The following is a 26,704-nucleotide window of genomic DNA, read 5'->3' on the forward strand; positions in this document are numbered from 1 at the left end:
GTCCAGCCCAAAGAGCCAGCCGTGTGTTACACATCACCTTTGAAGATACGGTATACGCCCAGTCAAGACCGGCGCCTCTACGGGAATCAGGTGAGCGTTACAATAGTTTTTGTATCTACAACCTACTGTTTACTTGTTTCATATGTTAACAGTCATGCCTTTCTTCTCTCCCTCACACTAAAAATAATGTACATGGAACCATGTATGTAACCTAGCACTTTTTGGGAACACTTGTACATATTAAAATATACAGGGCCTCATCACCAGTTGGGCTGTATCCCGACTGTAATACAGCCGGACTGTGATAGCCCTAGCACTGATCGGTCCGGCGGTATTACAGTCAGATCACGGGTTGGGTGTTAACGGTAAATCCCCATTCCACATTGGGTCCATTGGATTCAATGGGGCATTTTCAGCGCTAATTATGCGGGATAATACAGCCAGCGGTATTACAGCAGAAAACAGGGGATTTTCACCTCCAGAGATAGGCTGGAGGTAAAACAGCCCATTTAGCGCCCAACACTTGATAGGGCCAGCCCTTCAATGCGGCTGTAATACCGTTACCACAGCATTTAAGGGCTACAGCCCAACTCGTGATGAGGCCCACAGTGTTTTACACAATAAAACAGAAGTAGAAAATTGCAGAATGCTGTTTTCTCTTCTAGTGTATATACTCTTCAGAACATTACCTCTACATTTATTTCGTACTATTTTTAAAGTACACCCTAATAACAATCCATCTCCAACTTTATATGAAACACTCATTACCCTATTCTACCATTTCAAACTTTTATTTTGCATGTTTATATTAACAAAGCATATTACAAATATTACAACTATATTTATTGGTTCTAACAACATTAAGGGCCTCATCACTAATTGGGCGGTATCTGGCTGTTAATTCAGTCGAGCGTTACTAGCGTTAACGACGGGAATAGTCGCGCAGAGACCTCTGTATCACAAGTCGGCAAACACACGCACACATTCCCGGCATTAACGCTAATAATGCTCGATGTTAATAATGTTAACGCCCGAAATCCCAGCCTAAATAGCGTTACTGCAGGTCTGCATCCGGGGCATCCTAGCCCAGCACTGGATTGACAGCATGGCAACCAGAGGAGGATCACCGCCACCACTACCGGAGCTTATGCCATGGGAGAAGCGGTGTAACACCATCATCGACATGGCAGGGATAGAGGGAGTCGGAGGAGTGGAGGCAGGCGCTGCCACCCAGGAGGCCGAAGGTAAGTGAACCCCCAATACCAAATGTAATTTGAACAGACCACCACATCATCCCCTAGTGTGTATATACATGAGCCGGGCATTGTGACTGAGTGCAGTGTGTGGGAGCCACCACAGGCACCCATGGCAGCACCCATGTGCCAGTGCACCTAGGCCACCCCTATGAGCCAGAGCTGTGGGATGAGCAGCCAAGGGACACATCCATGTGTCATGCAACACACAATGCTCACACCAACAATCCACCCCTGCCATGCTACCACCGGGAAGTCACATTCCAAAGTGTGTCCCCCTCCCTCACCATGTCCCATATATACTAACTAGTGCAAAATGCAAGCAGGCCAGACCCGCGTATGAGTCCAACCGCCCCGTGCAACCCCTCCCCCTGAGTACTGCAAGGCATGCCACAACAAGCGAATGTGACCTGATGCCATCCCCTATGTCCCCTACAGGCACGCAGGCATCACCTGAGGCGTCCAGAGAGGATGAGGTAGCAGGGCCATCCCATCGAGCACCCAGCCACGCCTCCACCAACACCCCACAAAGAGGCCGACAAGGAACACCAAGGCGGAAGACCCACCGCACCACTCCACACTGCAACAGTGCTACACCACCACCAAGGGCCAAACACTCCAGGGCCATGCCAACAGCAACCACCCAGCCCTCCAGGACTACACCAACACCGAGGTCACAAACACCAGACCCGACCAAGAGGAGGCTGTTGAAGCGGCCCCAATATCAACAGCACAGGAGGAGGGAGGGGCAAGCAGTGACGACCAGCAGACAGCTGTGGCCCCCACACCAGAACACATGCAAGTGCCTGAAATCAGTACACCACCAGAGTGCCATGACCTTTTGTAGGTGCACAGCCCAAGGCCGCAGTCCTGGGCATGCCGTTGCCGTGCCTACACCCCAGTGGCTGACAAGCACACATCCTCATATGCCTCATCATCTGGCAGCCCCACCAGGCAGAACAGCCCCACCAGGTGCTACAGTCGCCAAGCACTACTACCCCAACTGGTGCTACAGCCCCCCCCCCAGGCAGGACAGCCCCCCCAGGCAGCACAGCCTCACCCCAACAACCTCTGCTAATCCCGTGGCTGCAGTGATGGCATGACTTGACGTCATAGAGGCACGTCATCTGATGATTGAGGGCCTTGCCATGGAACCTAATCGGCACATGAAAGCCATCAGCCGTGCCACAAAGGGTGCTACAAAGACCATGGCCAGGGACAATGCCCGCACAAGGAAGGTGGTGGAGGCATGTACAGCATCTCTCATGGGGTTCGGGCAGAGGGTAAGGGAGCTATGCGAGGGCCTCTCTGCATTCGGAGAACAAATGGCGGAAAACAACAACCTCCTCCGGCAGCAAATACTAATCCCTGCCTCCACCCCATCTACCTCCACCACCCCCACTGAGGAATCCCAACAGGGAACCCCATGACGAAGGTCAAAGTGCAGGCTGCTACATCACTCTCCATAATCCAGTGCACATGGAAGCAGCCATGTAGCCAGGGATTGGACTTTGAACTGTCGGCCGGAGGGTCCATCACATGGAAACATGTTTGGGTGTGGGAAGGGGGAACTGCGTGAAAGGGAGTTGGTGGTGGGTGGGGCCTGGGGGACTGTATGCAGGGGAGTTGGTGGGGGAACTGTGTGCAGGGGAGTTGGTGGTGGGTGGGGACTGGGGGACTGTGTGCAGGGAAGTTGGTGGTGGGTGGGGGGTGGGTGGACTGTGTGCAGGGGAGTTGATCATGGGTGGGGGATGGGGGGACTGTATGCAGGGGAGTTGGTGGTGGGTGGGGGAAAGGGGAATGGGTTTAGTTTCACATACATCAAAGCCTGTTGAAAACAGTCAAAATGCAAGGACAATCATGATTGTGTACTAGTGTTCTTTATTCAAAATGTGCAAGTTGCGTTATGTGTCCAGTCACTGTGCTAAAAATAATTGTCAATCAGTGCTTGTCTGGCCAGCCTCCCATCCTCACCCCATCCCTGTGTGCATCTGGCTTGGCCCCGGCCGCATGGTCCTCATCATCATCAGCCCCTGGGTGTTGCCTGTCTGCGTCAGGGGGTAAGGGAACTTTCTGCCTGAGGCAGATGCTGTGCAGCATTGCACATAGCAAGACGATTTTGCCTACTTTGTCCGGGGCGTACATGAGGGCCCCTCCAGTGTGATCCAGGCACCTGAATCGTGCCTTCAAAAGTACAAAAGCACATTCAATGCATATGTGGTGTTCTAGGGTCACGCACAGGGGTCATCAGCCAGGTGAGCTGCGGGTATCCTGAGTCACCTACATGGGATGAGATGACAACATCAGGCATTTGTACCATGCGTGGGTGTGCAGATTCAGTACATTCAGCCGTAATGCACCATGGACATTCCTGTGAGCAGCAGGGTCATGAAATGTGTGATGGGTGTCCATCCTTCCAATTTCATGCCATGCATTATTTGTCCTGTACATGCCCCCTGTGTCGTTGAGGTGGCTGTCCTGTGGCGTATGAAGGTTGACTGCACATGGGATGACTACGTTCACGGGTGTACACAGCACTATAGGTAAGGGGGTGCATGGGCCACGTGTACTCATCATCAATGGGAATAGACTCACAGTTTGTACCTATAATAGAGTGTAGGAATATTCCATTCCATTATCGCGCAAAGGGCAGTGGGAGCCGTGTGCCCCGGGTTCAACCTGCAAGGCTGCTTGGATAGGACTGGTCCAGTGGTGCATGGAGTCCCACAGGATGGGGATACTGTTTTGACTGCCTGATCAGGGGAAGTAGGCATTTGTTTTTTGATGCGCCTGTTTCACTGAATTATGGTAAATGTGCATTGCACCAACAAATGGTTTAACAGTTGATACTTGTTTCAATGCTCTAATGGGATACTATCTCTGTGATGCTCACGTACATGTTTAATCCTCGATATTTAATTAACATAGTACTTTAGGGAATTGGGAGTGGTTTCCTCTCACTTTGGATGCCTATCTGGGGCCCTGGGTGGTCTCGCTATTGGGTGTTGAGATGTGGAAGTGAACTGCAGTGCATTCTGGTCTGATGTGTAGTTGTGTTTGCAGCGATGTGTGTCTATCACCATGTGTGGGTCCAGGTGTGGTGGCCGTGTGCATGCACCCTTGGATGCCCCCCTTAATGGTGCAGATGTGCTGACAGTGCCTCCTCTTGCCATGCAATGCTTTCTGTGGCTATACCCCCCTTTTTTACTTCAGCTTAAACATGCTATTTTATCACGGTTTGTACTCACCCACTATCCAGGTCCGTTGTCCCCTGTGCCTCTCCATGTAGGCCAGAAGTGTGCTGTTGCGTAGAATCATGGGGTCATGGGTGGATCCAGTGGCTGATCTTTAGGTCAGGCCCACATGTCATCTGCACATTCAATGAATGGAAGTGCTTGCAGTTCTGAAAGACTGCCTCATGGGCCTGGGATGCAACCAATGGATGGTGTCTTTGTAAGAACTTCTTGGAAGACTGTTTAACTTGTTTGGTGCACCTGACTTGCAAAGGCTCTAGACTAGCCTACCAGTTTTTTTTATAAAGGACTGACACAGACCTATATGATTTATAATTAATTGTGTTCTTCTATAGCTCTTCAAGCCAAACTCCTCCAGTGTCTGTCATACTAACAGGTGTAATGTGTACTCCATTTTGGATGGTACTTTATATGATCTCTGAAGGCTAAAAGGCTATGTTGTCCCTGCTGCAGCATTCAGACTTTCAGACGAAATGGAAACAACCACATCAGTGGCTATGAATAGCTGACAGGGAAGGGAAAGTGCAATCATTTGTCTGAATTGGAGTGTACAAGTTTATGAAAGGCGTCATATAGGGATCACTATGTCCTAAAATCACCCACAGCAATGTAATCTGTCTACACTGCCCACGAGTCTGCATCATGCTTGTCCAGGAAGGTAAGAAGGGATCTTAAACCTTAAACCAGGTCCACGAATCATGTTAGCTCTCTGCTGGCACAGAGAAGTACCAGTACTTGGCTAATAAATGCACAGGAGCATTTCTGAAAGTGCAGTTATTGTCCCAATAAAAAACATGTTACTGCTCAGAAATGTGCTTTACACCCGCTCAAAAAGCATATTGTCTGCATGTTTCAAATATGCTGTTCTTCAAAACTCTATAAAAGCCACACATCTTCATACTCCACTCTCACAATGCTCTAGCATTGCCCTAACTTTCCAGTCAGAAAAGAATGCATGCATCTGCTAGACAAGAAATAACAGTAATTTTTCTGAAGAATGCACTCCCTAGACATTTATATTATTGATGAAAGCGCACATTGCAAAACATGAAAGAAAACACTTAAAAGGCAGCAGAAATTGGTATTCTGCTGCTGAACATGACTAGTAGGTCAGCAGGGGCAGAGGGGCAGAAGTAGGTTGTGATGGGAAGAGTAAATGAGCAGTAGGAGGTGCTAAAATCTCAGGAAGAGGTGGTGAATGAAAAAGCAGCAGAGCAATCGGAGGAGGGGTGAAAGGAGAAGTAGAGCAGCAGGATGAGGTGATCAAATCTGAGGAGGAAGAGGGTAAAAAGGGGATAGTAAAGTTCAGAGGGCCTCATTCCGAGTCTGGCGGTAGAAATCTGGTGTTACCGTGATGGCGGTCCTACCGGTTACTCCACCGCGGGGTTCCAAAAACAAGGTAGCATTACGGCTTGTCGGCCGTGACACCACCACCGCGGTAACCTCAGTGGAGACAGATGTACCGGATATTGAGCCAGAACCGCCGGACCCAGAAATAACGTGACCGCTGTAACCAGAAAGAGCCTGGCGGCCATTACAAAAATCACAATCCACTGCAATCTCCCTGTGCCTGAAGCAATCCAGCCTTACTGACTGCCAGAACACATCCAGGGACACGTCCTCCAGGATTCCTCAAATCCGCCAGAGAAAGACTCGCTTCAGTGAGGCCGTGCTGACCATGCTGGTCGAGCACATAGTCGACAATGCTGGGGACCTATTCTGGGCAGACCAGCGCCGCAGCATGCAGCTCAAAAGGCGAAAGTCCATCTGCACAGAAGCAGCCCAGAAGATGACTGCCGTGGGGGTGACAGCACGGAGTGTGAAAGACTGCCACAAGCGGTGGGTTGACCTCCGGCTGAGGGTGCGCAAGCTTCTGGTTGCACACTGCCGCCAATGCACAGCTACAGGTGGCAGACCACCCTCAACCCTGAAGCTGCTGCCGTGGGAGGAGAAGTGCAGCAGTGCGCTGCATTTGGAGGTCATATAGGGAGTAGGTGCAGCAGAGGTGGGAGCTGTTGAGGCTGGTGAGTAGACAAACTGCAGAAATATAAAGCTCACACATGCACATCCTGCCCCCCCTTTACCATCAATGTACATAAATATCCATATCATTGGCCACATCAACCCGACCAGACCCAGCACTCTCATGGCGCCCCCTTTTGAAATTTGCGCTAATCAAGTGACATGCCCTGCCCCCATTCATGCTCCATAGACAACCACATGATAATGCACCACCCATGACTGCGTGTGAACTGAAACAAGGGTGCCTGTAAGTAGACCGCCACACATGTGACAGGACCAGGAAACACATGATGATGCCCCATTACAGTGGCTGCCAGGGCTGTGGAGCCCAACAGGCCTGTCCGTGACGGGTGCTGCGGTCAACATTGCCACTGCTCCTACCTATACACTCCCATGGGTCCGTATGGGACTCAATGGGAATGTGTATAAAGAACATTCTGACGCCTGACTTCCTTGCCCCTGGACTTTGATAGTCCAGTGGCACTGTGATGGCAGAATATGTACATTGCAAATGGCTCCGGCAGCAAGCTTCCGGTACCACCAGCATGGTTAAGGCCGGATCCATAATGAGGCACAGTGTCACCTGCACACTGCAGCACACCCACCCATGCAGGGACACCCATACACAGCTGCATGTACAGCATGGCTACAACAATAGAAGAAAACATAATCCACAAAGGCGACACTGTGCATCCTGGTCACAAGTACTGCATGTGTGTCTGCTGTGCTGCCACTGCCAGCTCAGCACAACACTGGTTCGCCCTCACCTGCATGTACACATGGGCTCCCAATGGGCCCCTTTATTTATACCTTCGGCGGCGGCGTGCTACGTCACGCCGCCGCGTAAGCCCGTCACTACGGGCAGCGCCACCCTCCTCCTTTTTCGGGAGGAACCACAACGACGGCACGTTTAATGATCATAACTTTTAACACACAGCTATACTATAAACCACCACTGCACACCCAACACCCCTTTATTGTCAACCACCCGGATCCCTTCATCACAGTTTACATGCTAAGTGCCCAAGAACATACTCGCTGAGGTAAGCAGGTTTCCCTCGCCCAGCCCTCTGGGGGTACCTCCTGCCTACCTCCGGCCCGTGGTGTCCTTCAGCTGCGGCTCCCCGGATTGGGGAGTCCGGGATCTCGTCCCGGAAATCTCCAGCGTCGGGGTCCTCTGGTGGGTCAGGTTCAGGCGGAGTTTCAGTCCGGGGATCACCCAGTTTCTTGAAGAAACTCACATTCCGGGTGACGGCAGATCGCCCATCCGAGGCCGTCACCATGGATCCCTTGACAGCCACGACATCCAAAGGCTCGGGTTCATAGGGGAGTGAGAGTTTCCCATGGGGGTGTCGGTTGCAGACTAGAACTTCGTCTCCCGGCTCAAGCCGTTGATCCCGTCGCAGGTTTTCTTGGTCAATTCTCACTCGCCTTTCCGTTGCAACCCGCTGGTTGTCAATCACTCCCGGTTCCTTCTCCCCAACCTCAGGGAGCAGACCTCGGGGACATCTCTTGAACAGCGCTTCTGCGGGAGCCACTCCAGTCGAGGCATGCGGGGTGGTTCGATACACCCGCAGGAATTGGTACAGGGCCGTTGTAGGGGTTGACCCTGTCCCTTGGCGATCCGGAATGTCTTATTAAGAGTCCGCATGAGTCTCTCCGCATCGCCATTGGCTCGGGGCCACAGCGGTGACACCTTTCTGTGCTGCACCCCGCAGCTCTCCATTAGCTCGGAGAACCGCTCACTTTGGAAAGGAGCCCCATTGTCTGAGCACAGGGTGTGGGGAAAACCGTGGGCTGCAAAGATCTTCTCCACCGCCACCACCACATGCTCAAACGCCACGGATTCGACGAACTCCACCTCTGGATATCTAGAGTACTCGTCGACAATTACCAGGAAGTGGGTGCCCACCGACGTCGATCCAAAATCCGCGTGGACGACCTCCCAGGGCCAGGTGCCTCGGGGCATCACTTCTATTGCTGGCTCCCGTTGCAGAGGAGAGGCTGCCTGACACCACACGCATGCCGCTACAAAGTCATCAACCTTCTTTTCTAGTTCGGGAAACCAGACCTTCAACCGGAGTCGCGCCTTGGTCTTGGCCGCGCCTTGGTGTCCATGGTGTGCCAACGTGATGACCTCCCTCACTTTTGACAGGGGGACGACAATCCGGTCACCGGGGAGCAGCAGGCCCGACTCCGAAAACGACAACTCGTCCTTCACTTTCCACAGCTGCTCAAGCGTCATTTTGGCCTCATGTGTCCGCCCGGCCACAGCCTCGAGGACGGACTTCCAGGAGCCGTGTTGCATCGAGTGCCTCAGTACTTGAAAGCATTCGTCTTGGGCCGCCGCGGCCTCCAGCTCCGCCAGCGGCATCGTGTTTGGTGTGGCCGCCTCCACCACCATCTGTACATGGCTGTCAGCCTCTTCTTCACAGACGTCGTGCCCCTCTCCCCCGCACACCCCCGGGTGGCGGGACAGGTAGTCCGCCGCATTGTTGGCCCCAGGCCGGTACACCAGGGTGACAGAATACTCAAGGAGGGCGAGCATCCACCTCTCAATCCTTGTCGGTAGCTTTGACGATGACCCCACCAGGATTGGAAGCAACGGCTTGTGATCGGTTACCACCGTCACCGGACGACCCAAGACATAGAGTCGAAAATGTCTGCAGCCCCACAGCACCGCCAGGGCCTCCCGCTCGATCTGGGAGTACCTCTGCTCAGTCTCTGATAGTGCCTTGCTGGCATATGCCACTGGCCGAACTCCCCCGTTGCGGTCCACCTGAATCAGCACGGCGCCCAGGCCAAAAGGACTGGCATCAACAACGATCTCTGACTCCAGGGCTGGGTCGAAGAATGCCATGGTGTCTTGCGTCGTGAGGGCAGCTTTGATGTCCTCGAAAGCGGCCTGCTCAAGTGGGCCCCAGTGCCACGCTGACTCCTTCTTCGTCAGGGCCCGGAGTGGTTCCGACCTTGAGGCGAGGTTTTGGATGAAACGTCCACAGTAGGTCACCATCCCCAGAAAACTCCTCACATCTGACACCGACTCGGGAGGTTGTGCCGATTTGATGTCCTGGACCTTTCTTGGATCGGGCGATACCCCTCCCTCCTTGAACACAAAACCGAAGAATTCAATGGAGGTGCGCATGAACTCGCATTTTTCCTTATGCAGGGTAAGGCCCAGTGATTGGAGTTGTTCCAGGGTCTTACCAAGCCTCCTCATGTGGGCTACCTCTGTCTTTGCGAACACCAGAATGTCATCGCTGATGTTGAGGACGTCCTCGAGATCTGCCAGGGCGCCCCTGATGATGTTCTGGAACACCTCGGCGGCAGATGACACTCCAAAACTCAACCTCTTGTATCGGTACAACCCCCGGTGGGTGGTAAACGTTGTTATGTACCTGGACTCAGGGTGAAGAACGACCTGGTGGTAGCCTGCTCGGAGATCCAATTTCGAGAAGAACCGAGCCCCTTGTACTTCCGCAATTATGTCGTTGATCGTGGGCGTGAGATGCCGCTCCCTCTTTATTGCCTTGTTAGGGAGCCTCATATCGACACAGCTGCGGACTGAATCAGGCTGCATAGGTTTTCTGGCCACCACGATCGGAGACACCCAGGGGGTCGGGCCCTCCACCTTTTCGATAATGTCCAGGTTTACCAAACTGTCCAGCTCCTTGTCCACTTGCTCTCTCAGATGAAACGGTACCCTGCGATGTTTCAGGGCAATCGGTTGGACCGACTCATCAATGTGAAGCCGAACCGGTTCGCCGGTCATCTTCCCGATCCCACTGAAGAGTGCTGCGTACTTGTCCAGGAGATCATTGATGTCTTCCAAATAGACTGAATAGGCGAAACTGACAATCCCCAGGGCCTCGGCAGCGGCACAGCTGAGCAAGGTGTTGTCACTCACAGGAGTCACATAGAAGCGAGCCTTGATCTGTGAGCCGTCATGTTCAACACAGGCTACAAAGGCACCATCCAGTGGTATCGGTTCCAGCCCTCCAAACGCAAAGATGCGAGCCTTCGGTGTGTCCAGACCCAGGAGGGGATCAAGCGTGTCATAATGTCCTCTGGCCATTACATTTACGGAGGCCCCCGTATCCACGAGCACCGGGACTGGGGAGTGGTTGACCTCCACCACACATCTGGGCTGTCTCCGGCTCTTCCTTTTCAGAATTTCCACACTCGAGACGAAGAAGATGTTCTCCTCGTCCTCCTCCTCGGCACCCTCCACCTGGGGATCCCCTTCTCCCTGATCCACCTGGGCCACATTTGGTGGCGGGTTCTGGCGTGGAATCCACGTCCGTGGCTGGCCTCTCGGCACCATCACAGGCAGGGCTGCACGGCATACCCTTGAAAAGTGATCGGCCAATCCACATCTGCCACAGGTCTTTCCCACCGCCGGACATTCTGTCGGGTGAGGAAGGTCGTACCCGCACTTCTGGCACGACTCCGTGGCTCTGCCTGCCCTGTCCCGGGGTCCACCACCAGGACGTCTCATGCCTCTGCCACCTCGCCACACAACGCACACCACCTCCGATCTCACTGAGCGGGATCCTGCCTCCATCTTATTGGCCCGAGCCTCTGCCACCTCATGGCACTGGCCGAGCTCCAGTATGCGGGGCAGAGTGATGCCTGGCTCTCTGAGGACCTGCCTCCTGAGTTTGCCGGAGGAGCATGCCTGGATTAACATCGTGCGCATCATGTCTTCTGCGTCCGTCCACGCACATCCTAGGGAGAGGCGGCGCAAACGACCATAGAAGGTGTCCAGTGTCTCGTCATCCTTCTGTTTGGCGGACAGCATGACAAATCTCTCATAGTCCACATTAGCCAGGGGTAGGAAATGTGCAAGGAGTGCCGCCTTGGCCGCATCATAGGAGGCATTAGCAGTTGTGAGGGATTCAAATATCTCCTGGACCGCAGGCCCTGCAGAATACAGCATGGTGGCCACTCTGCTGTCATCGTCCGTCACCTGAGAGGCCCTGAAATACATGTCAAGGCGACTCACCCATCTCCTCCACCGGGGGCCCATGCTCGAAGGTGGCCCCGATGCATCAAACTCCGGAATGGGCTGCAGAGCAGCGTGGGCCGCAGGTGCTCTCGCCTGAGCCATGATGGGCATTCCAGGTTGGGCAGCTGGCAACACTGCGGGAGGTCCTTGCAGGGGCAACTGTGGAGCCGGTACCGGCTGTTGCATTGGAATTAATGGAGGCTGCCCAGGCTGTTGAGGAATCGGCGCAGCCCCTGCCCCGTCACCCGAGTCTTCAGAGTCAAGCATAGGTCTGAGCGCACAGGCACCCCCACTAGATGTACTGGAGGCCGCAACTCAGCCACCCTTCACAACCCACAGTGTGAGTGCATTTAACAGTCAAATCCGATACCAGGTACACACCACGAGCCTGACAGCTCACCTGGGACGGGTACCAGCTCCAAGGACCAAGAACACAGCATGCAGGCGTGAATGGCTCTCAATCACAGCCTTCTCCGATGATGAAGAGGATGAAGAATATACCACAGCGACTTGATGATGAAGGGGATGAAGAAAACTGCTGTCTCAATCCGCTGGCATCCACCAATGTATAGGTGTCCCAAAAATTAAGCCATGAGCATGGAGTAGGCTAAGCAGGTCCAGCCATATTAACCCTTCTCCTGGCTTTCACACGACGTAGTTGCACCAAAACTACATAAAAATCCACAATCCAAACATGGGTGTGCAGATCAAGCTGCCTGCAAGCAGAATTGCCAAAAATTAGGCCCGGATTCACTTCCCCCTCCAAACCGGAGCTCGGAGAACATCCGCGGCCTGTCAGACAAAATGGCCGTCGGCCGCGTGTACGAGCCGCAGCCACGGCGTAAGACGGAGCATCCAGGCGCTCCGTGTATGCAGAAAAATTCGGAAGCCTGCACCGCCGGGCCCGGGCATCCGCACTCGCTCGTCGCCACTGTTGGGGGGCGGTCCTGAGCCCCCCACTGCGTTCCCGTAAGCCCCCCCACCTGAAAGGACACATGCACACAGCCTTTTGGTTCGGGCTTCCCGGTCGCTCTGCTCGCGGCCGGGAACGCCCCTTTATTTATACCTTCGGCGGCGGCGTGCTACATCACGCCGCAGCGTAAGCCCGTCACTACGGGCAGCGCCACAGCTCCTCTGCTTGTTCCACCTGCTGCCCCCATCACAAAGGCAGCCCCAAATGGAATTCCACAGGGACGTGCACCACCACCACCCCAGCAGCCTGACTCATATGCCACAGACAGCAGTGATGGCGATGGAGCTGTCGAGTCAGGCCTTCACACCGACGAGGACACAGAGCACACCCCAGAGGTTTAGGTCACATTCAGCCCCATGAGCCTGAGAAGTCCTGTGCGCTCACCCACCCCCACACTTAAGGAAATGAATGCATGTCTCCAAAGCATGGAGGAGCGACAGGACACACTAACTGCCCTGGTGCAGCAGCACTTAGAAGAGTCACGCCTGATGAGGGAGAGCAATCAAGATGTCGGATGGTGGGTTGCCCGTGCCATTGGGCATTCAGCTTGTGCCACTGTCCTCGTCCTCATGTCTCAGAGGGTCTGTGAGGGCAATAGTGTGCAGTCAAACACTGCAGAGACAATGGTACTGGCCCTACAGGCTATCATGTTCCAACTACCACCTGTAAACATGCCAGTGCCCTCCACAAATTCCACGCCTGCAAGCTCCCAGGCAGGCAGACGCAGGAGGAGATCTATGCGCCTGTCTGGCTCCTTTCAGAAGGACACATATGCCGTCAAGCATGGACAAAAGTAGTGCGGAAACATGGAGACTTGCTCCACATGTGAATAGTTGAGGAGTTTGGGAGTAGGAGGTGGGTCCATGGTTGGGATAGATAGTTGGGGCCTGGGAGGTGGAAGGGTATGTTTGGGAGGGTATTGCTGTTACACATGTTTTCAATTGTCTTCATTATAATACACTGGGTTGTGCATATCAATCACAACTGGACATTCTTTTTTTTTGCGTGAGTATTAATTATTTAATTGAAGTGTTTGAAATTACGTGTCTGAAATTGTGCACCATGTGCTTCTGAGGATTGTTCAAAAGAAATTGTGAATCAGTGCATCCCGTGCATGTTGACCACCCATGGAATTCCGCTGGGCTCGCACTGCCATCCCACCATCATTGTCATTCCCATCCTCCTCATCTGCAGGGTCCATGTCCAGGGACAGTACAATGTTGCGTCGAATGCACATATTGTGCCGCATGGCACATGTCAGGACAATTTTGTCAGCCTTGATGGGGCTATACATTAGTACCCCACCGTATCTGCTGAGGCAGCAGAACCTGGCCATGTGCAGTCCAAATATCCTTTATATGATGCCCCGTGTACGGATGTGTGCCCGATTGTAGGCCTCCTCATGCATGTTCTGTGGGTGTCTAAAGGGTGTCATCAGCCATGGCGTGAGGGGGTATCCTGCATCACCTGCATGGGAGTGACAGAATGGTGATTCCATTTTTGTGGTGTACATTTCATGTCAGTGTTGTTAGCATGTACACATTTCCAATATTTAATTAGCACACAAGATAGTACACTCCACAGATGACCCAATTGATTTTTACAATGTTACATGTAATGACATTACCATATTCTAATGTTTGGTTGCTAATTCGATCTGAGACTGTTTGGCCTGCTCACTGTCTGCAGTCATGATATGCCCTTTGATGCTACTACATGTCTGAGTTCTTTGAATGGAAACAAGGGTGCGTGTCTGCCTCCTAGGAGCCTCCTATCTTGTATGGTGTTAACAATCTGCCTTCCGCACCCGCAGCGCCCAAGATGCCAGGCACTGCTGTGAGCAGCGGGCCCAGTAGGCAGAGTGCACAGGGGAGCACCAGCTACTTTCTCACCTGTGACAATACTCCCGTGTACATATCACCATTGTGTATTGTGACACTCCATGGTTAGGGGGACTTTCTATTTAGCGGCACCTGGATTTCTGTGACACAGTAACCTGTAATGGGCCACATGCAGCGGTAAGATGGATGCATGTAAGGTGTGTGGTGTCCAGCACAACCCCAGCAGGGGATTTCTCAAGCTTCAAGCAGGCCTACGGATGTGGGCCATGTGCGCATTGCCTTTGATGTCTCTAACATATTGATGCACTATCCCACTGCATTGTTCTTTCATGTTGTATGTTTTTCCAGCTTCAACATGCTATTGAACGTCTTTGGAGTTCTCATAGGTCATATTGAGGTGGGTGTATAGTCTGTAATGAGAACTTGGTGGTTGCTGACCACTTGTCTAGGCATGTGCACTGGATACTTGTTGGGGGGGTTCAATTATGATGGTATGTAGGTTTCCATGATTTTGCCGTGTCTGTGAAGCAGGCGGTGGGGGATGTGCACAGTCTTTTAGCAGGCACATGTGTGGATTGTCTGATGCATTCAGGTACACATGGTAGTTCTGTGTTGCCTCATTTGGCTTATCATTGATAGGTATTGGGTGTGATCCATATGCCCGTTTGGTACATGCGTTCCATGATTTTTGACTAAGGGTCCATGATTTTTGACTAAGGGATGCAATGTATTGGTGTTAGGTTGCATTTGCCACATTCTCTACTGACTATGCTTCCACCCCCCCCCCCCAACTACACAGAGGTCATGCATTGGTCAGTCTACTCACCCAACAGCCAGGTGCACTCTGGTAAATGCCTATTACCCCCCCACTACACAGAGGTAATGTGTTAGTCAGTCTTCTCACCCAACAGCCAGACGCGCTCTCAGATGTGACCTGCCATTTACCCTGGCAATGTAGAGTTCCGCAAGACCATTGAGTTGTGTGTGGATCTGGGAAACTGTGCACAGCAATGGGTGATGAGGTGTACAGCATCACAGACCATTTGAATGTTGCAGGAGTGGAATTGTTTTGGTTTCTATACACTGCCTCAATGACATGTCTGGCCACCAACTCCACATGGGTGCAATCTAACGCACCAATGCAATTGGGCATGCCTGCAAGGGCATGGAAGGTCATTTTGGTGGCATTAACCTGGGCATGGGTTCAGGGAAGGGCGATGTGGTTTGCCACATGGCACAGCAGTGCATCCAGTACCTGGAACAAGACCCTGGAAAGACAGGGTTGTGACAGCACGTGCAGCTCACCCATGGTACTGCATGTAGTACCAAAACTACCTTCAGCAAGGGGGGGGATTGCAGTCCGTATGTTTATCATGCTGCTGATGCCGTCATTCTTGAGGGTTACTATTGATGTTATAGTCTCCCTGTCAAGCTGGTACAAGGTGTGGCTTTGGCTTGGGGTCAGGTTCCAGGGAGAGGTTCTGATGCAGGGTATTAGTGGCTGCCTGTGGGGGGCTACCTGCTGGAGATTGATTTTAGGCTTGGCCAACTGGTTCCTCATTCACCTCCTGCACCTGCGCCTCCTACTCTGCCTCTCAGCTGCTTCATCCTCAATAGCTCCTTGCAGGTTCCCCAGCCCAATTGCTGCTACATCGACTGCCAGCATGATTGTGTTGGGTGTCGGTGTGCTCCTTTTGTACATTCCCAGTGGTTAATGGTGTGCAGCTGTGCTGGTTTGTTACACCTGGTGCCTGTTGCTGCTCACCTGCCACTTTGTAACGCCTGATCTGCGTTGCCGGTATTACAGGCATGGTGGTCACTGTGCCAGTGCCATTTTTATGGCAGTGTTTCCGTGTAGGCAGAACTCTAAATGTGCCCGTATTACTGCTGTGCCGGTGATTCAGGGACGTCCTGTGACTCTTTCCACTGTTTACGGTCACGGTGCGACTGAGAGCGGTAGGCACTTATGACTCTGAATTTTACGGTCCGGTAAATGGTGCTGGTACGGTGCTACCAGCAGCGCTATTTCCAGACCGGCATACTTGTAGTGAGGCCCGTAGTAAAGATTGTGGTTAAAGAAGTTAAAAGGTTACAGGAGGGAGTCAGAACTGGAACGATGGGGTTGGAAAAAGAGCTTTGGAGTTGAAGGGAAAAATAAAAACCTTGAGGAGAAAGAGATCTTATGTGAAGGCTGTGAGGAGGAGAGGGAGGATGGTCCTGGTTGCTTTAAGTCCAGGACCCTTGTGTAGGGAGGTGGCCAAGAGCCCAACATTCAACCTTAATCCCCTTTTAGTCTGCCTCGCCTCTTGGGGAAGCTGAGGGCCATTTGGACCAGGTAGTCTTTGGTGATTTGGAACCAGGGGCTGAAACCATCAGTGTGCAAATCAGCAACCTCCCAAGGAAAGCGGGATTCATGAGGTGTGGACGAGAACAAAAGACAAAGGACTGTGATTGATGCCAGTGAAGGGCCCGGAAAGACTTCTGAGAGACATTTTCCATTGTTTTTGGAATAGTGATACTGAAAACATAATCACCATTCTGATATATCATTTTCATTTGAAACCGACCCAATGTTGTACCTAATTAACTCCTTTTGTTGAACATGAAATCTAAGTCTCTGTGGTAAATACTCATCCTTGTGACAGCTGTTATATATTAAAATGTAAGAAGTCAAATTTCCATGTGGGAACTCACATTTTTATTTATTTGTTTTGTAATAACGCGCCTTATACCATACCTGAGTTCAGTTTCTAAGCGCAGATCCAAGATTCAAATCTCTGTTGCTCTGCGTGGTCTTGCTTCCAAGACCAGCACGCTGCCCCTGTGCTATCCGCCGTTCACAATGGGACATTTAGATGGCCTCTGTCCCATTGTTATTGACATTGCACGAGGAGTCTGATGCCCGTCACTATAAAAAAGCAAGTACTGGCAAAATCAACTGGTTTTTTGATTAGACATTGCAAGGGTATTTGCAAGGCACTGCCATTACATCCCCAAGAACTCACACCATGTGAAAGAAAGCTGTTGCCAACTTATGCCCCGTTAGTACCAGTGTTTGTCATGCATTACCAAGCTATGCCCGGACACGTATTCCATATGCAGGTATTTTTGTAACATACCATATACCAAGCATTTCCATAATAGTCCCAGGTACTAACATGTTTCTTATTTTATTTGTATTTATGTGTTGTTTTTTAATGTGCAACTTGTTCAAAGGATACTTCAGAGTGTGTAGATGAAAATAAGGAAGGGAAGGCTACATTAAAGGTAGGCAAGTGGCGGGGGTGTGAAGAGGGAAAAAAAGAGAAAAGAGACAAACACATTGACAGGAAGGCAAATATATCATGGCTTCAAGACATTACCAGTGTTGTACATTCAGCACAATGCGATTTGATATACATCAGCTGGGGAAAACTGCCTTTTACCAATGGTGTCAAAACCCTGCCGTTTTTTAAAATTTGTATTAGTAATAAAATGATGTGGGTAATCCATCTTAGAAAGTGTGGTCTGCTACCCAGACCACCCCCAGTTATTTAAAATCCATACCAAAAGCATAGTGAAAACCTGTCCCCTGCTGCATCAGTCTCCCTGATCTGCAGCCCCTGCTGTCCAGTGGCACAAAGCAAGTTCAGGGGTGACAGGTACCCTGTTTGACAGATGCACCTGACTGGAAAGTCACTGCGGTACCAAATCGGTACCTTTGAACCCAAACCATAATATTTATGAAATAACACTACCTGATGGCAGGATAATCTTGAAATATAAACCATGACTAGGTTTTGGTGGCCCGCAGTTCACATAAATATTAAAGTCACATCTGATTTGTAACATACCAGTGCTCAGACCAGCTATGAGAGGCTATGTGTACTCCAGGCAGTCCCACTGTCTGTATTCCAGTGAATAAGACAAAAGATAGGATGCCTTCCTCTCTTGACTCTCTGGGATGATGGGTAACTCCTTCCTGCCGGGCCCGATAGCTCCCAACAGTAGATCGCCAGAGAACTTCAAAGCAGCACTGCTATAGAAAAGGCATGCCTCACAATAGGGGGGCAACACACCAAAAGCCTTTGAAGCTACAGGCTTCAGAAGGGGTAGAGTTAGGGCAGAACAGAGTACAAGGAGGCTTGTGAAAGGGTTCCTTCATCTTGCTTTTTGTAGGCATCTCTCTCATTCCTGTCCCCTCTACTTCCTGTGGAACAGGCCCTCTTGGTATGACATCAGACTGCAAAGGTTACTTGTCTCAGGGGCAGGGAATGGACATTTGCTTTCCTCTAATAGTCTGTGCCATTTTACCTTTAAAATAGGGGGTATACAACTCATTCTTTATTCACTTTTGGAACTTCAATGACATAAGGAAAAAATCATCTAGCCCCTGTTGAGAGGACAGCCCTTTCCAAATCCCGCTGCCAGAGGTGAAGACAGATGTTTCAAGGCAGAGGCACACTATGCTCCCTAACCATCCCCAGTGCACATTGGGGGTGACTTTACTGAGGACCAAGACCCATCACTCTGCTAGGAAAAACCCCTAGGCTGGGAGAGCAGAGACTGAAAAGGAATCACCTGGTCATTCAGGCCCCTGTAGTGTGTCTCACAGCATCCAGAGAATACAGAGCAGCAATGTCTCCTGTTCAAACCAAATTCAAACCCTCGAACCACCAGGACCCACGTTGTTGCCATTCGCACTCACTTTCAAACTTTGAACTGCTGCTTGCATCCTTCGAACCAGTTTAACACTACATTGCCCAAGCAGAGCCGATCACCTGTTTGGTTCAAGCACCAGCACCACATGGAGACAACTTTGAGCTGGCGTGGCACCGAACCAAGTATCGAACTACCAGGACTTTGAGTTGAACGTCGACTCGAACTGCTGGAGCATTGCATCACTTATCAATCACAACTAGCAGTACCCATCATTTTGAACCTCGCCCAATCGTCAAACTGCTCTTAGTGATCCATCGATCTGTATTGTGTGATGCCACCTTCAAACCACATGCACCACCACTTTGGACCTGACTTAACACTGTTTCGCCACCTGGGATGTACACGATATGCCACCTTTGACCCCAGTTTGACCTGCAAGCCTCTCATCTCATAGCCCGGTCCGACGCCCTCAAACCACCTAAGAAGTTAAATCAGATACTATTGAGACACTGGGCCTCATTACGACTTTGGAGGTAGCCATGGCGCTATTGGTGCCATGGCTGCCTCCAAAACCGTGTCCGGTTCCGGGTTCCCTGAATGGGGAAATACCGGGCCATTCCGAATATGGAGGGCCCGGTATTTCCACATTCAGGGATCCCGGACCTTCCCCATTCCCATTCGAGCCCCCATAGGGCTCAATGGGAATGGGGAGGGAGCTAACAACGGGCCCATTACAAGAGGGCCCGTTGTTAGCTCCCTGGTTCCCTCGCGGGACCCGCTATGGACGTCTGGATAAACCAGATGTCCACATCAGGTCCCGCGAGGGAACCTCGTAATAGTGCGGAATGTGTTTAAAGGCGCCGGCACCATTACCGGCGCAGTGAAACGCATTCCGCACAACTTGTAATGAGGCCCACTGTGTCCCCAAGGTCCATTTGTATGGCTTTAGTGACTGTTTAAATCCATTATTGCAACTTTTCCCGGAGGAACATATCCTTTACGTGACATTGTTGCAATTATTTCCTTTTTGTTCCCTATTAAAGTATCCAGACTGCCTACACATACCTGTTCTGCATTTGTGTCGCCTGTTACAAGGGTGGATTTTTTTTATAGTGTTTTAATAGTTGTATTATTGATTTGTTTTAGTAAAGTATATGCATGTGTATTAACCTTGATTGGACAGTCTTTTATTTAGGAACATATGTAACATTGCTGTTTCAGTTGCTAAATTCCCACCCCTTCTGGGAGTATAGCCTTCCCTCGGCCCACCTTACCACAAAAGGCAAAGGCGATTTGTATTTTGACTGTGCCTGGTTTATCTTTATTATTGCGATAATTGTTGATTTGTAGAAGTATGAGGACTGAGTAGGGGGCTTAGCCAATAATCATCCTTATACTTTTGCAGGGCAATAGCCATTTTGTCACAACACCATTTAGCACAACACACAAACAGACACAACATTAGAATTAAGTGCAGTCTGAAGTTCTTGGACTTAAGAAGTGATCTTTTTTTTAAAGAAAATGTTTTATGCTCTTTATTTAAAATTTTAAAGTGTACAATGGCAAATACTGAATACAATCAACTGCGTTACATTAAGTAAAAGGAAAAGGAAACCCAACCCCATACCACCCTCAGCATTAACTTTATTTATTGTCAATTCACATAAGAAATTCTAAAGAATCATTCATAAAAGATACAACAGCCAATAGAATAACATCATACAATTCTATACACAAATACAGTGTCTCCAGACATGAGCTTAGTAACATGCAAAAACATTCCACACACATACACTCTACACCACACAATCCACCCAGAATTTCCACTAATGATTCAAACTTTGCTCAATGTGAAATAATCCCTATGCACCATAAATATTACTAATGGGCTTCCAAAGCTCCACATAAATATCTTCCCGATCTCACTTACGAAACAAAATGTTCTCAAAGTCTGACAGAATCTGGACATCATACAACCAATCTTCTACCAAGGGCTTTTTCCTGGTCCTCCACTACTTCAGAATGTGTTTTGCGCCACCTCCAAAACCTTGTCAATCCAATGTGCACACCTTTTAGCAATCACACATCTTCTCCTACCAGATAATAGAAGAACCTTGAAGAGTCATCCACGGAAAGCTTATACTCAATATCGTGTCCAGCCTATCTAATACATACCTCAAAAAAAATCCTTGATCTAAGGCATTCCGAAAGCACATGTAATAAAGTGCCCCAATCCAGACCACAACCCCAGCATCTATCATTATCCACCAAATCCAAGCCATGCATACGTACCGGGGTCCAATATAAACAACCCAAAATCTTTTGCTTGATAAGCCTCAATTGTAAGTCCAATGTATTCCTAAAACCTAACCCCAACACTTTCCTCCACTCCTTATCTGAAATACCACAACCCAAATCACTCTCCCATGCTCTATGTAACTTTCCCCTAGACTCAACAAACAAAGGGTCCATTGGCACCACATTAAGGAATGTGGATACCATGCGCGGTGGTGATGCAAATATAGCAGACGCATTCGGCTCATTCTCCAATGGGGCAGACAGCATATTTAATCTCTGCAACAGAAGGGACACCAATTATCCAAATCTGCCCACTTCCTTATTCCCAAGACCAAACACACACTGGAGTTCTGCAAAGATAATTAATTACTCATCCCTCCCGCAACACATCACCTAAATCCAGAATTCCTTTTGAAATCCAACTACGCAAGCACAGCATTTTATTTGCAAGTTAAGACTAGGGTTATGCCAAAGAGAGGCCCTATAGTGCAGTCGTAAGTTTTGATCAGCATCAGTCAACCACTACGTAAGGGCTTCCTGAGTTACAGATGTAGAGAAGAGTTCATTTAGTTATGCGAATGTGCTATTGTTATATATTTTATTGTTTTTATTGATGTTTTTATCGGCAGTGATTTGTATGCAGAAAGTTTTCTTGCAATGCAATGAATATGACTTTGGCTACCATCATTTATAGGGTTGCTTGATACACCACCACCAGATATCACAAACCTGTACAACGGTTACAAATTAAAACTTGCTTACGAGTTTGGCAGTATGTCACCTGCAAATACTGCCAAATGGTATAGCCACTGCTGTGCATGATGTGGGCATGCAGCAAACTGAAAGGTCTGTGTGATTCTGAGTCTTGTAAACCCTTCAGTTATTCCCCATTTAGAGTTGCATTGGACTCCAAGCGGAAATGCCATATTACTGCATGTGGTATTATCACATGTGTCATTATTGCAACCATTCATGCGTTTGTGTGGAGGTAATGGCCTCCATGCAAAAGAAAGTCTATTCAAAGAGATCAAGGACTGAAACTTCGAATTTGGCAGAGGAGTGAAACATACAGTTTTTCCAAATGCTGAAAGTTGTATCTTTACCACAAAACTTGTAATCAGGCTCTGTGGGCCTGATTACAAGTTTGGAGGTGTTTCCCCAGAAATACCACCAAAATGTATTACCGTGACTGCAAGCATTAAACTTCAGTAACTTGAAGGGTCCACATGATTCAGAGTTATGGGGAACTCTTCAGTTATACCCCATTTTGGAGTCCTATAGGACTCCAAGGGGAAATGCCATATTACTGCACTTGAGGTTAGCGTATGAGGTAATACTGCATCCATTAATGTGGAGGAATTCACCTTTGCACGAAATCAGGCAGCGTTGAAGAGTTGCAGAATCAAAACTCGGAATTTGGCACAGCGATAAAACAAGCAATATTTCTAAATACTGCATGTTTTACCTTTACCATCAAACTCATAATCACACCTAAGTGTTTGCCAAGTTAGAATGGGAGGCAGGACTTTCTCAGTTGTGGAAGAAAGTCCCTGGAACCCGGTACCATGCATGGCCAGCTCACCTTGTTTTAGTTTCACCTTAAGGCGTTGAGGTGCTCCAAGCAAGTAACTTCCTCAGTAATTTATCGAGAGGTCTAGAGATGCCCTTGCTGCCCTCAAACTTCACTTTTCAGAACAATTAGAGTCTATCATAACCCCAGAAGTGTTACCCTAAAGCAGTGTAGACTTGGGGTGCCATGTCAAGCAAGGCCCACACTCATTGCCACAGGACCCAATCTGCTGTTTTAGCCACAACTCAACTGTGTTCAGATCTGTTCCGGCCAACTAATGATGTTACATGGTTCTTTGATGTGTAAAATGCTTTCAACTTTTTTGTGGAACTACACATTTTGTGCACGCTCAGCGTGCAACATGTATGTGGCTGTCTGCATCCTTTTGCGCTGTCTGTCATGGGTTGATAAAGCTATATATACAATAGCGCTGCCTTAGAAGAAAGGCAATATTCTGGAACAAAAGGCACACTTTTTAGCAAATGTCCACACCCATAATACATTGCTCTGAACTGACAGTGATCTTTCAGGGATGGCTACTGGGTGCTGCTGTGGCATGTGTGGCTTGTTAGCTGCAATTACCTATTTTACTCAGAGAAATTTAGATACAAATTTCGCATTGTTTCAAAGAGTCCCCTCTAAAATCTTCTATCACCTTACACTGCACAAGCAAATCCCCACACCTGTATACCACAGGCCTATCAGTTACCACATGAACATTAATACAACCGTAGCTATCAACCTTTTGAGTCCCCTCGCGTTAAAACAGGCCATTTGTGTTTGGTGGGTGAGAGCCCATTGAAGTGTATGGACAAGGGGCTTGGCGAGTGAGTAAAATTATCCCATGGTGCATTGCACCTGCCACTAGTGTGTGAGCTGAGGAGTATGTCGAATTATGACTAAGATCTCCTCTTTAGCCCTATTGCACACACCCACATCAGCAACGAAACCAGAGCCAAACTGTTTTAATCTATCATGTCTTGGGCTCTCCACTCTGGACAAATATATACCCAAGTGCCACCGCCAAACTCATAAAAGCAGAATGGCACTCGGGTACTTCCGACCTGTGCCCATCAACACCATATCGAAGACATAGCCAAGCACTTTGGCAAATAGAACTTTATAAATAAAATAAAAAGGCAAAATGCAAATATCACTCTCTCGTGCCCGACCCAAATCCCTATTTTCTTAATAGAGCTTCACACAGCAAGCCCAATAAAATGGCAAAAAGGCGCTAAGTAAGAGAACTTTATAATACATTACAGAGTTTAGAAATAGTAGAAGAGACCAGTACAAAGTGCTGGAGAAAATACATGCATTAAAATTGCTTGTCATTTTCGACTATTACTGTAAATAACTGATAGCACACCTTTTATACCACGATGCATGTTGCTACATGTCTGACTTCCACTATGTAGATGGAATATATTGAAGTTAATACAATGGACATCTTTATTACTGCTCAAGCAACATTGTTTTGGATGATACGTAAATGAAGGAACAGGCACCAATAAAATCACGTAGGGCCTCATTTACAAAATTGTTTTACAATGGCGCAATCCCATTGGGAAACGTTTTGTAAATCAGGCCCTTATTCTGTACAAGAATAAATATTTTACAGAAAATGTCAATCAAGCACAAACTTTCAAAATGGCTGTCCGTGCTCCATAGCATTCATGTGCTCTCCACCCCGCGACGTCTATGTGGCAAATCAGTAAATTAGCAGCCAAGGCTTGGCCCACTGTGCCATTTCACTTGACCATTGTGTGCCCAGCAGCGTGTGGAGAGTACACGCCGTATTGTTTTGCGCTGGCACAGACCAGTTTCTGTTAAATTGCCATGTACAACAATCAAGCAACAATATTGCTGACGAAGCAAGAAATGCATGCATTCGTTCATCAGCAGGCACCCTTGAAGCACGTTCGTTGGATCTCCGACGAAGAATTTTAGTCAGAAAGGAGACACTTATAATGAATGATGGAGAATGGGGAAACTTGATGCGAATGTGTTTATGGTACTGCAGAATTCATGCTAATCCACGCCCTTTTCACACTAAAGCATGCAGAATGTTTGCCATGTCGAGCGCAGCTTAAGAAGTGTCTTCCTGGCAGACAGTATTTTAGTAAACGCAGGTCAACACCTACCGATAACTCGGTGCTTGCTGAGTCACAGGCCCGGCCACGGATATCCAGTTCCATTAGGGCTTCCCCGGTAGACGTCGGACACTCTTTCTGAAACATTAAAAAAAAGTTATTTTGAAGCACTGATAGAGTTTCAAGACGTGGGACACGAGCGGCACCGCAGAGCCGTGTACGAATATGCAGAACAGCGGCTCATACATTCAAACGGGGGACCTTCCAAAAGACAATGAAAGCAAATGTCGCAATTAAAAACTCGCCCCAACGGTGTCCCTAAGGAGTGGATGGCGGGGCAGAAGGGCAAAATAATACCTTCCCGCAAGCAGCACCGGAGCGGAAGCAACACAGCCTCTCGCTCTCACACTCCAACCTGCTGAGACTCAGACTATATTTAAATCTGAAAGCGAGCTTTGGTTGCAGAAGCAGTAAAAGCAAATACAGCCGCTGGCACTGGTGCCTCCCTTGCATGAGGTCTTACTCCGTGGTATTTGTTTTTCTTTTTTGGTTTGGGCGTTTAAAGCAATGCAGTTTGGCTTCGACGTGCTTTGTGAAATAAATAACAGTTAGGCTGGGACAATCAGAAGTGGGCTTTTTAATCACATTAGGACTAAAGGATTAAAAAGTCCACCACTTCTGATTGCCCCAACCTCATTTTTATTTTTCTATGTAGATTTAAGGTAGCTCTAACAAAAAGTAAAGTTATACAAACAGTAAAAATAACAAGGTTAAAGTACAAAAACTCACTCTATACCACTAACAATTCACCCATGAAACATAAAGTATAAACACTCCACACTGCTACACACCCAAGCTTAAAACTCACTGGAACTATGGTATTGATGTAACCTGCCTAATATTTAAAATGAGTTCCAGAAATGGTTACAGTGCATTCAATGCCGGATGTTGAGTGCCGTGTTAGTAGGAGGTGGAAATACTGAAGAAAATGATTAACTCTTCGGGTGCCGCTTCACTCGAAATTCAGGCACCCTTCATTTGTCTTTGATTTTCCATATACTGAGCCATCTGCATCACACTTAAAAGAAGCAGCACAGTATGTAGTTTTTCAGGATCAGTTTGCTTTAGGGAAAAAGGTTTAGGCTAGCCCTAAGCATACGCTGTAAGTGTGCACCATAAGTGTGAGGTGTTAGAGCGCATGGCGTAAGAGCACGTGGCATAAGAGCATGTGGGGTAAAAGTAAGTGCCCTAAGAGTGTTTGTCGTAAGAAAATGTGCCATAAGAGCATGTGTCGTTTGTGTGTCATAAGTGTGTGTTTTAAGTGCGTGTCGTAGGTGTGTGTCACATAACGCATATGATTGATTGGTGTGTAAGTGTCCGACATGCAAGTGTATGACAGATGTAATGTTTGAGTGTTTGGTGTAAAGTCACATGAAACGCACATGTTCTCTACTCCTCCTATCCTACATGTTCTCTACTCCTCCTATCCTATGAAAACCCACAATAAACTGAGGTTATACTTTGATGTGAGTTTTTTATGTATAGGAGGTGTATAGGAGTTTAAAATTTCGTACTGTGCAGATGTTTTCAAAGTAACTAGAATCAAAAAGGACAGACATGAGATGTCAGAAAACACAATGCTTAATAACAACAGCCGGGATGTCAGTCACCCTCATGAGGAAAAACTGAGCTCAAAACATACCCCTGACTCTATTATTGATACAAAAAAACACATTAACATAGTATCTGAC

At 48.9% G+C, this 26,704-nt stretch overlaps 1 protein-coding gene across 2 annotated transcripts in view; it reads right to left on the reverse strand.

Annotated features, from left to right (window-relative positions):
* The window catches only part of LOC138481476 (Y+L amino acid transporter 2-like), a 703,293-nt gene extending 677,912 nt beyond the window's left edge, over positions 1-25,381 (reverse strand). For both annotated transcript variants that reach the window (XM_069613638.1, XM_069613637.1), the window contains exons 1-2: positions 25,311-25,381; positions 25,005-25,091 (exon numbers count right to left, since the gene is read on the reverse strand). The gene's annotated coding sequence lies outside the window, so the exon portion shown is untranslated. The remainder of the gene's footprint in view (positions 1-25,004; positions 25,092-25,310) is intronic.
* Between the last annotated feature and the right edge of the window lie 1,323 nt (positions 25,382-26,704).

Source organism: Ambystoma mexicanum, chromosome 5p, assembly GCF_040938575.1.
Source record: "Ambystoma mexicanum isolate Mex_15411 chromosome 5p, UKY_AmexF1_1, whole genome shotgun sequence".
In the NCBI taxonomy this organism is placed as follows: Eukaryota; Metazoa; Chordata; class Amphibia; order Caudata; family Ambystomatidae; genus Ambystoma; species Ambystoma mexicanum.